Source organism: Furipterus horrens, unplaced genomic scaffold, assembly GCF_987537825.1.
Source record: "Furipterus horrens unplaced genomic scaffold, mFurHor1.1.pri manual_scaffold_11, whole genome shotgun sequence".
NCBI classification, from domain to species: Eukaryota; Metazoa; Chordata; class Mammalia; order Chiroptera; family Furipteridae; genus Furipterus; species Furipterus horrens.
In genome coordinates this window covers 31157372-31167500 of record NW_028327181.1, presented here as the reverse complement: position 1 = coordinate 31167500, position 10129 = coordinate 31157372, and the positions used below count along the sequence as shown (strand labels likewise).

General features: G+C 49.0%; 1 long non-coding RNA gene across 3 annotated transcripts; it reads right to left on the bottom strand.

The window, feature by feature from the left end:
* Window positions 1-542: 542 nt before the first annotated feature.
* Window positions 543-9761, bottom strand: LOC149997336 (uncharacterized). Of its 3 annotated transcripts, none has more exons than XR_016514329.1 (4): window positions 9689-9761; window positions 7782-7889; window positions 4396-4487; window positions 543-602 (listed from the first exon to the last, which is right to left on the bottom strand). It is a non-coding gene; the product is annotated as an uncharacterized LOC149997336 (long non-coding RNA). The 3 variants fall into 3 exon arrangements; XR_016514330.1 differs by lacking the exon at window positions 9689-9761 and adding an exon at window positions 9624-9685; XR_016514331.1 differs by lacking the exon at window positions 9689-9761 and adding an exon at window positions 8633-8670.
* Window positions 9762-10129: the final 368 nt, after the last annotated feature.

Sequence of the window (10129 nt, the reverse complement as noted above, 5' to 3'; positions counted from 1 at the left end):
GCAAGTTCCAACGAATGCCACATAAACTACCTTTATTGCCTTCTTTGCCATTAACCTGGAAACCAGTTAACAAGGTAACAAGAAAATCCCTATATTAGATGTTTCCAATAAGTCTCCAAAATGAGTCACAGTTGGAGTTAGAAAGTAATTGACATGGAAAAATAATAATACTGCATACCAAAGCCAGATCATTCTGGTTTCAAAAACGATAAAAGCTTCAAAATCAGTGGTTCTCAAACAAAAGTGATTTTTGCCCCCTAGGGGACACCAGGCAATGTTTGGAGCCATTTTAGATTGTCATGAGGGTGGGGGAAGGGAGGGTCTTATCTGCATGCAGTGAACAGAGGTCATGAATGCCAAAAAGCACCTACTACGCAGAGGACAGTCCCCCAGGAGAATGAATTACCTGGCCCAAAAGGTCCAGAAACCCTGCTCCATATCATGAAGAGTCCACTCGAATTAAAACAGCATGTCACTTTGCTTCCTAGGCCAGAAATGCTGCCTTTCTTTGATTAGGCAGCATGGAGTCTGCAACTTACAGAACAAAAAAGGCCAGCTGTCCTGCAAATATCGGGGAGGACTGTCCCAGGCTGAGAAGTCACCTGAAAAGAGTAGGAGGCAAAACAAGATCTGACAGCCTAGGAGACTACAATTCAGTCTCCTATACCCTGTGATAAACACAGTAGGCATCTGAGGGTCACTGCTTCTTTTCATTGCTCACAAAGCACTTGAATAACTGTTTCATAATGTCACTTAGAACAAACGGCCTTACTCTTTTGGATTCCGGAATTCACCATCAAAAGTTTTCCTCTTTCAAAGTGTGGACCTTTGCTATGTCGTGTGTTCCTCAGAGAGCCTACCTGGAGCACGTTTCCACTAACAAAGTACTTTGGATTTCTATAATACCATGTGTCCAGGCTATGGCCTAGTTTAAAATGCTAAGAATGATGTTACTCTATTCTTTAGTCGTGGAGATATTTGTGACTAACAGAAAATATTTTCTAGCTCCTAACAGAACCTCATTTTCTCTTTTCTTACATGTTTTAACTATTCCTACATCATATACGCTTACAAGAATGTAATGATCATTGTTGAGTGATAGCATATTTACATTGATATTTAATGGGAATCAACTAAAAAGTATTACAAATAGAATTTACTACAACGAAGGGGAAATAGCATGCTGCAATAAATTTTATTTCTAGAAATAGTAAGTTAAAGATATAATTTTTAAAAAAACTAACAACAAAACATGTAAACAATGAAAAACCTGGGAATCAACTTAACAACCATGCACAAGATCTGCATGAACAAAATTGGAAAATGCTACCCAATAACAGACACTTTAACAACTGAAAAGCATTATCAAGTTCTTGGATAAAAGAATGATGATACCTATTTACCAAAGTTCTCTCTAAATGTAGTATCTATATTGAAATAGAAAAGTTGTCCCACAGGAAGTGTCGCTTAAATTGGGACCTGACATGTGTACCCCACAAACACTCTGGCCACCCTCTTCTGCTCCTTACAGGTTGGCTGTAGCCGCTCCCCAATCCCCTCACCTCATACCTGCACGCAGCTCACCTGACCTCCCTGGATTTCACTGCTTGCATCACCTTTGGCCATGAGTGTCATTTCATGACCCACGGAGACAGGCGGCGGGCAGCGCCTGATCTCAGGACCACCTAGTTGCTCATCTCTCCTCCACAACTGCCCTCACCTCAGGCCTGCCAGCCTCAATGAGCCTCCCACCCAGCGCGGACCCACAGCCTTGGCCTGACCCTGCCTCTCACCTCCAGCCCGATTCCGCCTTTCACCTTAAGACAGGCCCCGCCCCTCATCTCTAAGTTGGATTTTTAGTGATCCGTTTCAACAAAATCAGCCAGGAATCAGGTATACTTTTGGACATGAAGTTTCATGAAGAAATGGATTTATAATGTATAATTTGTAAAATTAAAGACTACTCTGTAAAAGAACTTATTCACAGAATAAAAAGACAAGACAAAAACTGGGCAAAAACATCAATCACCTAAAACACAGTGTCCAAAAAGACTGAAAGTGAAAGAATGGGAAAAGCTATACAGGATGGTACAAAAGTAGGTTTAATAGTATGAACACTGAATAATAATACAACAATAAATTTTGTTTCTTGTACTCAGAACTCTAAACCTACTTTTGTCTCACCCTGTATCAGGCAAACATACCAAGTGAAAATGACATAATACCATCCAGCAGACTTCGATGCAAAAAGCAATACTAGAAAGGAAGAGCACTTCATATAAGTAAGTTTAATTTACCAGGAAGATCCACATTCACAACATACTCAATATAATAAACTCAAATTATATAGAAGAGATACAAAGAAGAATTTATAATCATTAGGGATAGCGCATACCTCGTTAAGAAACAATAGACCCCCTCAGAAAATTCCGTAAGGATATAAGGAACGTGAGCAGCAAACTGGAGTCAACATTCACAGACAACCAAGCGCACACAACTTTCCCCGCTGACCTGCACGATGCTGTGATTCCCAAAATGAACAAGAGATGACAGCAGAGATGCACGCCTGGAACGTCTGTTACACTGACCCTATTGTAGTCTGAAGCAAGTTTCAAACAAATTCAAAGGGTTGAAATTATATAAAGTGAGTTTCTTGTTCTCATTGTAGTTAACAGAGTAATCAGTAATACATGGTAAGTAGAAATCCCTACATTTAAAAGATATGAAATACACTTCTAAATAACTCTCAAAATAAATCGCAGTTGTAGTTAAAAATAATTGGAACTGAATAATAAGAAAAAATGCATTAAAACCTACTGGAGCCCTGGCTGGTGTGGCTTGGTGAGTTAATCGCTGGCCTGCGAACCAAAAGGATGCAGGTTTGATTCCCGGTTGCTTCACATGCCTGGGCCGTGGCCGGATCCTCTGTTGGGGGCATGAGAGAGGCAACCGATGGATGATTCTCTCACACATCCAAGTTTCTTTACCTCTCTTTCTCCCTCCCTCCCTTTCTCTGAAAATAAATAAATAAAATCTAAAAAATATAGTTAAGACAGAAGTAATATTTTAAGAACCTATGGGAATTCACAAGGTTTGCATCATATCACAAACCCAGAGTAACAAAAATTAAATCCAGAGGAAGCAGAAGAATATAATTATGCAAGTAGAGATGTCTTGAAGGGTCTAAACTTATAACAGTAGCAGTTAACCTGTTTGGGTAGGATTTTGAATACATTTTTATTCTCCTAGATAATGTAAGTAACCTGCAACAAAGAAAGGCTTTCTCGGTTTGGGTAAAAAGGAGTTCTAGAGGAAAACATGGCATAATTTAAAAATAACCACACCAGAAGCCTTTTGTTTGCTCACCTGCACTGATCTTGTCACCCAGAGGGGCTCCTTTGCAAACTTGTGCTGCTTTCTGTGCCAAGGTGGCAGAGCAAAGAGGAAACGATGGGAACAGAACTCACATAAATAGCGAAGAGCTGAGAACCGCAGCCTGAGGGAGTCTGTCCCCGGGCTGTCCCACAGCCGTGACGCTCCATAACTGAGAAGCGGCACCACTGAGTTGACCCGCGGCAGTGCTGCTTCACAACTCACCCGTAACAATCCTGGGTTTCTTAACGGCTGTGCACCCACTCACAGACGTTCTGTACCAAAACCGAGCTATTTGCACTCAATAAGCTTTCCTTCTTCAACGCATCCCACCTCTGGAACTCCTGTCGACATTGAATTGGTGTCAGTTCACACACACCCAGGACACACTCAGGACTCCAGACACAGACCCTGGACTCAGGACCCTGGACCCTGGACCCTGGAGCAGACTCAGAACCAAAAGCTGAACCCCAGACCCCTGCCCCAATCCAAAAACTCTCTCCAAGACCCAAGCCAGACCGTGGACCCTGAATGCCAGACACCAGACACCAGAGACTGACAGCGAACTCTGGACACCAGCTTCCATACATCAGACTCATGAGCCAGAACTGCACGTGGACCCCACACACAAACCCAGCGCACAAAGACACACCCAAAGAGACCCCAGCTCCCAGACACACAGCCAAATACAGATTCGACCGCGGGCCACGGACCCTGGAGACAGAATCCACATCTGTAAGCAAGAACCCATAGCCAGACTCCAGAGCTGGAGCTGGACAATGGACCCCAGTTGCCAGGGGCCAGATGCAGGAGCAGAACCAAGTCCTCACCCTGTGAGCAGAGCTGAGAGTTAATGAAGAGCTCGTGTGACTCACTAAGTCGGAGCAGCTAGTGTCACAAATATTTTTCAGGCCAATGTAAATGTACAAGAGAGGAAAATAACTCACAGAATTACTAAATAATGCCAAACCCTGCAGAAATAAACCAAAAAGACGAGCAACAACAAGAAAAAATAGTGCTTACTTTTGCCAGAGATGTCCATGATCTCTCGGCTGCTGCACCTTCCAGAAGTTAAGTGTCCCTGCCATGAATGTCACCGCGCCGGCTCACCAAAACTGTGGAAGATTAAAAACTACTTTTGTCATACCTTCTAAATTCTGACACCTGAGATAATAGTCAAACTCGCACAATCAGATTAAGAGGAGATACTCAATGTTTAATACAGGCACAAGGGGAATTCATATTGAAATGAATGCCAAACACAATGAGGTGATATCGGGTATAAAGGACATTTTGGAAAATGGAAGAACAGAGTCTTGGACTTTAATGGTGAAATGGGTACATTCAGGTTAATTTAGAAAAAAGGCAGCATACCTGGCAGGTTAATTTTTGTTCGGCGACCCCCCAAAGACTATAACACACAAGAAGTAAGATAAGAGGGTGGACGGGCTTTTGCTAGGACTATTACTGTGTAAAGCTAAGGTGATTGTGCTAAAGCTCTTTTCCTAAACCAAATTTTGGCCATTAAACTGCTTAGGAAGAACTGAGATGATAAACATAAGTAATTTCTCAGTCTTTCCTTTCTTAACAGCCAGTTTAAAATCAAGATGCCGAGTAGAAAATTCTGGCCCCCTTCATTACCACCTTTGAAAGTTTGAATAAAAGGTTTATAGCCACAAGCTAAAATGGTGCCTTGTTCCATATTTCACTGACATAATCACTCAGTTTTGAGAATAAGTTGCTTTAGCTAAATTGCTAAACCTTACTTAAGGAAATGGTGACATATATGTACTCCCCAAATTTACCTATTAAATACCTCACTGCTCGCTTGCCTACGTGGTGGAGAAGCAATCTTTCCTCTAACCTCAAGAATCTTTAGGCTGGTCCAATAACCCAATAGGTATGACACAGATTAGCCAATGAAAATAACCAAATTTTAGACATACGTAGGCATGGGAACCTCACTCACATGAGAGTCAGAAACCCCACGTGCAGAAGAGTATTAGAATTGGAATGGAAACACGGGTGTACACAACATACTGAGCTAGTGGTGGTGTAAGGTGCCTTGGGGCTTCAAGTCTCCTTGCAAAATTATAAGAGCAGATGCTTCGAAAAAAGGTGCTATTCCCAAGATGTACAAGATGGCAACGAAAAAGAGCATTTCCTGGCGGCCTCGCCTCGGCTGTTATTCCACAGATGCGCACTAGATGGCAGGCAGTGTGCAGCAGAGTGTACAAAGGGGCCCCACTCTGACACGGCAGGGCGACCTGCCACATCAGCCCTGGGTCCTCTGGCTGTTGGGAGAAGTATTACCTAAGAGAGCATGGAGCCCTGTAATGCGAGCTCTGGGTCTTCGCCAAAGAAAATCAAAGGTTGTGTCCGGTCAGCTCTGGGGCTTATGAGCAAGGGGAGGGGCCCCACCTGAGAGCATAGTGGGTCCTGTGACATCAGGTCTGGGTCATTGGAATGTGGAGAGGATCACACATGAGAGGCTGGAGTGTCCTGTTACTACACAACTGTGTCCTGTGAGGGTCAGAAAGGCGTCTCCCTGTAAAATGGAATGTCCTGACCTTTCACCTTTGTGTCCAGTGACTGCGGGGAGGGGTCTGACTAGAGAGAGTAGGGTGTCCGGTCACATTGGCTCTGTCTCCTATCAGTTTGGAAAACAGTCCCACCAGCGGGAACAGTGGTTTCTGTCATATCAGCTCTGGGTCTCCTGAGTGTGGGGAAGGGCCCCTCCCTTAGAGTGTAGGTCATCCTGTCCCATCAGCTCTGGGTCCTGTGATTGTCGGGTACGGTCACACTTGAGACGGCAGAGGGTACGGTAACTTCAGCCTTTGCTCCTGTGGTCGTTGGCTGACCCACCAGAGACAGTGAGGAGCCCTGTTGTTTCGGTGTGGAGTCTTATTACTGTGATGAGGAGTTCCACCCAAGAGTAGGGCAAGATCTGTGACATGAGGTGTAGGTCCTGTGAGTGGAGGCGGCCAGTCTGGGAGAGTAGGGGGTCCTCTGAAAATCACGCTGCATCTTGTGAGCACTGGAAGGAGTCCCATCAGAGAGAAAAAGGGGTTGTGTCACGTCAGCTCTGGGTCCGGTGAATGTGGTGAGGGGTTTCACCCAGAAAGAATAGCGGGTCCAGTGACATCAGCTCAGGGTCCTATGAGTATGAGGAGGGGCTCCCACCTGACAGAGTAAGGGGCCATGTCACTTCAGCTCTGAGTTCTGTGATTGTGAACAGGGGGCTCTCTCTGGGAGAACTGGGGGTCTGGTCAAACTGGCTGTATGTCTTGTTAGTTTGGGGAAAGGTCGCACCAGACAGAATAGTGGATGTTGTTGTAGGGGCACCAAATAGTCCCTGTAAAAAGTTTCAAAGGTCTGCTAAATACGTAAACACGTAGGGGCTTCAGATGTTCTTTGTAAAAAGTAGCAAGGACTTGCTAAAAAGCCTTGAAGAGAGGAGTGTCAGAAGGAGTGTAGCAATTGGTGATTTACAAGCTAAAAGGACCTCAGCCTCTATCACCTTCCATTTACTTGTGTCTGGTTTAGAACATTTGTGAAGGTTGTGCTTTGCAGAATGTCTAGCCCTTTGAAGACAGATTGCTTCGCAGGGAGTTCGTCCCTGGCTGAAGAGCTATGCTGCCACCAGAGATAACCTTATAGCCTTGCCAATTTCTGTTCCCGTTACTGCCAAGACATTCCTGCAGTCCTGCCCAGCCCCCTCTTCCTAAGGCCGTTTCCCGCCAAAGAAGCAGCAAAGGGGCCCTCATCAGTATAAAAACTCCGCGTTTTAGACTCCATTGCAGGTTGGAGCATGTTAGAGACCGGCTCAGGGTCTGCCCAACTCCTGGTCATTATTAAAATCCTTTCCTTACTTTATACACGGCTTCAGAGCGTTCCATCTCACCTACATAGCTGCAACACTATCCCCCGAGCCACCATGGAGAGGAGTGTCACGTGAGAGTAGCGGGTCCTGCCACAGGTACTGCGGGCCCTACCACGACGGATGCGTTTGTAAGACATCCCGAGCAAGGTGTGGCGTGAGTTGCCTTGGAGATTCATATTGCCCTTGCAAAATGGTAAGAGCTGCTGCTGAGTACATAGGCGCCGGTCTCAGGATGTGCACTAGATGGCAGCAGGGAAGAGCATTTCCTGGAGTGTGCATCTGAGCCTGTGGGGGGTTCCACTCTCTCTGCCTGCATAGAGACTCCTGTCACTTCAGCCGTGGATTCTCTGAGTGCCGGGAGGGGTCTTACTGGAGAGAGTACGGAGCCCTGGTCATGGGACGGTGTGGAGGAGTCCAGCATGAGAGATTAGGGGGTGCTGGAATGTCAGCTCTGAGTCCTGGCAGGGAGTGTGGGGTGTCCAGTCACTGCCCCTCTGAGTCCTGTGAGTGTCAGGAGGGGTCTTACCTGAGAGAGCAGGGGTCCTGTGACAGCAGCTCTGGGTCAGTATGTGATTATCACATCTTCGGTTCTTAGGATGCAGAAGACTGTCTTCTTTAGTAATCAAAGACCTGACTGAAACGATATGAAGCAGAAACATTTTAAGGAAACATAGTATCTCTGTTTTATAGGCAGAAAAACTCTCATACTACCTTATCTGGTGCTACACAATATGGGAAAATTTTTGTCATTTCAACAAAATAAAATAGAACTGAACCGTGCTTCTACGTCAGCTCACTTTTCATATTTACATTCATTTACTTAATGGAATTTCGTCCCATCGTATTCGGCTTCACCGTATAGAAAACGTCCTCTCTCTGCATTTCTCATCACGGACCTTCCACTTTCCTCCTGACATTCAGCTTTTGTCCTGCTTTTCCTCTGTCCACTCTGGCACAACCAGCCTCACTTAGAACAAACTTAATTACATTTCTCTGAAATATACATGCCCGTATCTCAATACCTTTCTCTTACACACAGTACTTTACGGCTTTTTTCTGGACCTTTCACTTGAATTCTTAACCTTTAAAAAATTTTAATTCCTTGTGAAAACTAAGAGTAAGAAATTGTCAATTCTCTGGGACACCAGTATTCTTTAGGTTGACACTGATAAACAAATTCGATCACTTCTAGAGATTACTTATTCACAGCACACATTTTTAATATTCCACAAGACGTGTTTACTAAGTCTCAAATCGCCTAAATCTGTCTATCACTTGCAGCAAAACACAAACAAGCCTGTGTTCTGTCCGCCTAACCCTCACCCAAACTCTCCCTGACGCCACACAAAAACCTCAAAACCCCACGAATGTCCTCACCGAGCCGACTCTGCGGGCCCTCTGTAGATGACGCTCCCGCCGCCCCCCTGCGCCTCCCGGTCCCCGGAGGCGCCCCCCCGGGGCTGCAGAAGCCGGTGAAGCACCTCGGCCCAGCGGCACCGCGCGGAGCCACGGACGCGGCCTGACAGCACAGAGCCAGCCCGGGGACCCGCGAGACGCCGGCGCACGGGAGTCCCCTGGGACACGGGGGCGGCCGGCGCCGCACAGTTCAGCCGGGCCCTGGGTCCCCTTCTAGCCGTCCTGCTTAAATCCATTCGTTGGGGGACATTCCAGCTGCAGTGGAGACACGAACCCCAGGACGTCTCCCTCCCGGCCCCGGAGCAGCAGGAGAACGGTCTGGAGAGCACAGCGCCCACGCCACGAGCCCGCTGCCCAGACGCCGCGCGCGGGCCCCGGCCCCTCGCCCGCACGTCCAGAGCGCCCGCTTCGGCCCCCAGGGGGCAGCACGGCTCACCGCTCCCTCCCTCCTCCGGCTCCGCTGGCAACCGGAGAAGTCCTGCGCTCCTGACCACGCTCCCGGGGCGCCAGGGTCCCCGTCTCTCTTCTTCCCGGGAGAAAAGAGCAGCAGCCCGGCGGCCCTGGCCAGCACAGCGCCGTGAACCCCCAGCCGGCGCCAGCTGCGCAAACCCGCCCGACCTGCCCTCCCGCCCCGGTCACGGCTGAGGCCTGGCGGGAGGGCCGGTTTGCGGCGACGCTGCTTCGCTCTGCTCCCTCTTCCTCCGCACGGGGAAGGAACCCCCAAACCTGTGGGAGCGGCGGGCCCCTTGTCCCGTGCCCTGCCTCCCCAGCTCTCCTTCCAGCCTCTCGGGGCCTCTGTCACCTCCGCCCACCGACAGGTCTCCGCTCCGCAGGCCTCAGTCCGCTCCTGTTCGCCCCAATTCTGCCCGGGCCCTCCCCCCACCCCGCCTCCAGTTTCCCCCTCTCACCGCGTGCCGCGGACGTCTCCGGTCCAGCCTTCTCCCCGGCCCACCTCTTCCCGCACGGCTCACAGGGCTCCGGCCCTCCTTCCAGACGCGCCTCCGTCCGCCTTCTCACCTGGGCTTCTCCTCACCGCCACCCCGACCTGCCGGGACGGCAGCCCCGCCTTCACCTCCGCCCGTCGCACCCCTCCAGGCCCGCACTTGGCAGCCTCCGAGTCACTCGTCCTCCTCCCGCCGTTCTGGAACAGAGCGCGCCCGCGCCGCCCCCTTCCGCTGTCCTCGCTGAGCGCTCGCCGCCCGCGCACCGCAGCTGACGCCCCTCCTGAGCCCTGCGCCGACCACGCCTCCATACGTGGGGTCACCTGCGCGCACGCGCGCGTGGGGTCATCCGCGCACGCGTACGTGCCCTCGGCGTGGTCATCCGCGCACGCGTACGTGTGGACGGGGTGGTCATCCGCGCACGCGTACGTGCCCACGGCGTGGTCATCCGCGCACGCGTACGTGTGGACGGGGTGGTCATCCGCGCACGCGTACGTGTGGACGGGGCGTCTTCGGC